The 2644-nt window shown below is 39.8% G+C and overlaps 1 pseudogene; it reads left to right on the top strand.

The window, feature by feature from the left end:
- Window positions 1-899: 899 nt before the first annotated feature.
- Window positions 900-998, top strand: LOC145587059 (small nucleolar RNA R71; annotated as a pseudogene).
- Window positions 999-2644: the final 1646 nt, after the last annotated feature.

The following is a 2644-nucleotide window of genomic DNA, read 5'->3' as shown; positions in this document are numbered from 1 at the left end:
AATTTTCATTTTGAGTCTTTGGAGCAAAACCGGGTGGGGGACCTCTTTGAGCATTGTTTAGAAAATATCCCCTTCCTTGGTTGTTCCAATTACTCCTATTTTGATTTGAACCATACCCTTGATTATGGTTACCACCACCATGATTATGATTTCCATTACCTTGGTTATGATTCACATAACCTTTGTTTTGATTACCATAATTATGATTTTGATTACCATAATTTTGGCCTTGATTTTGGCTACTATAACCTTGGTTATTGTTACCACGAGAACCTTGATTCCCTTGGTTCCTATAACCACCATTATGATTATAGTTGTCAAAATTGCCTTGGTTTTGGTAATTCCTATTCCATTGGCCTTTTTGATTATCAAACCTTTGAACATTGTTGTTTGACACAAAATTAACATGTTCACACTCATTGTTGTCAAATTCATCAACACATTCATTAGGACAAACACTAGAGTCATGATCATACGATCCACATGCATCACAAAACAAGCAACCCAAAGGCATATTATGTGAAGAGGGAGGGGGTTGAGAGTTAGAAGGAGTACCTCTCCCCTTAAATTGGGAGGGAAGATTAGAAGCTTGAGAAGAGGTAGAAGCGCTCTCCATCTTAGCTTTGATTGCGGTGACCTCCTTCCCTAAGTTTGTCATTTGGGAGGAAAGGTTGTTGATTGCATTGAGATGGTCCACCGAATACAATGAAGATTGCTTGCTTGAAGAGTCTCTCTCCCCATCTTGCCTATCCCTATAATATGTCACCACGTCCTCAATGATGTCCACAACTTCTTCTTCGGTTTTGTTCATGATAGGGCCCCCGGCCCCTCCATCAAGGCATGACTTGCCTTGGGGACTTAAACCGCCATAGAAGATTTGAATCACTTGGTATGTGGGGATTCCGTGGTGAGGGCACTCCCTTTGATACTCTTTGAATCTCTCCCATGCTTCATAAAGGCTTTCATTCGGCCTTTGCTTGAACCCTTGAATCAAGGCTCTTGCCTCCGCCGTCTTCTTTTGGGGATAGAAACGGGACAAGAAAGCCTTTGTAACATCATCCCAAGTTCTCAAGGAGTTGGGCTTCACCTCCTTGTCTAGCCACTCCAAAGATCTTCCTAATAGAGAGAAAGGGAACAACTTGAGGCGGATGAATTCTTGAGAGACCCCATTGACTTTGATAGTGTTGCAATATTTTTCAAATTCTTTCAAATGGTTCAATGGGCTCTCATTCTTAGCCCCACTATATTGCCTTCTCTCAATCAAGGTGATCATTGCCGGCCGGATTTCAAAGTCATTTGCCGGGGTAGTAGGTGGAGCTATTCCACTCTCAAACCTATATGCCCCGGGCACTCCAAGCTCCTTCAAGGCTATTCTAGGATTTTCACCCATTCCTTGTTCTTCTTGAATTTCTTCTTCACTTGAAGAGCTATAAGCCAAGGATCTATTATCCACTCTTCTTCTTGAAAGAGTCCTCTCAATTTCCGGATCAAGGGGAACAAGGGGACGATCACGGGTTCTATGCATGCAAAACTCACACAAAAATGTTAGTAGCTCGGCTACAAATGTAGCCTAGAGAAACAAAATCTTTTTGTATTTTATCAAAATGAAATAGACTCAAAAACAACATACACTCAAGCACCATTCCCCGGCAACGGCGCCATTTTGATGGGACGGAGAACGGTAGGTCGTTGGTCTACCACCCCACCCAATCAAACAAAATTTGTAGCTTAACTAACCCCTATTTAGCGTAGTGGCAAGTCAAGGTCGAACCCAAGGGAATGGATATCAAGTGCACGAAGTCTAGATCAAGCTATTTCGGAATCAAGAAGGGGTTTGAGGTAGAACTAAGGCTAACTAGGTATGCAAACTTGTATTAAATCAATCTAAGACACTAGGGCAATGGATCCACATGCAATCATAATGGAAACGGTAATTTGGGAGGTCAAACCGACTAAGTCAAGCGATATGAAGGAAAATCATCATGTATCCAAAAGAGCATACTAAGGTGGTTCACCTAGAGGTCTAACTAGCGTCAACTACGCTAAACACTACCTAGGGAACGTCACAAAGCACCTCAATCGTGAAATTGCAAGTCTACTAATCAATGGTCCGTATCATAGCAAGCTTACAATGCAATCTAGTGTATTAATCAAAGATGGCCAAACCTCAATTAATCACACACATGCACATGAAAAATCAACCAAGTTTAATCATATCATCAACTCCATCAATTATCCCCAAATTACACTATTCCATCATTCATACATGCTTCACCATCTCCCTAGCTAGGAAACTACTCACTAGCCATAGAAATGGAGATCAAAACTACTACATTCATCAAATTCATTATCAACATGCTTGAATTCAAAGATTAAACCAACAATCAATCAAAATCAATCAAAATTCAATCAATAACCAAATCAATCATCAACAATATGAAAAACTAATGAAATCAACTAAAATCAAACTTGTATTGAAATCAAGAAGAAAATCCTTACAAAACTTTGATCCAAACATCAAATACAATGAGGAATCCTTGAGCAATCACCAAAAATCATGAGTTTCTCTCTCTAGTTCTTGAGTTTCTCTCTCTAAAATTCTCCCCAAAAACTAACTATCAAATTCTATCTAAAAAACTAAAAA

The sequence above is a fragment of the Chenopodium album genome, chromosome 16 (genome assembly GCF_948465745.1).
Source record: "Chenopodium album chromosome 16, dcCheAlbu1.1, whole genome shotgun sequence".
NCBI lineage: Eukaryota > Viridiplantae > Streptophyta > Magnoliopsida > Caryophyllales > Amaranthaceae > Chenopodium > Chenopodium album.
This window is presented reverse-complemented; position numbering and strand designations above follow the sequence as displayed.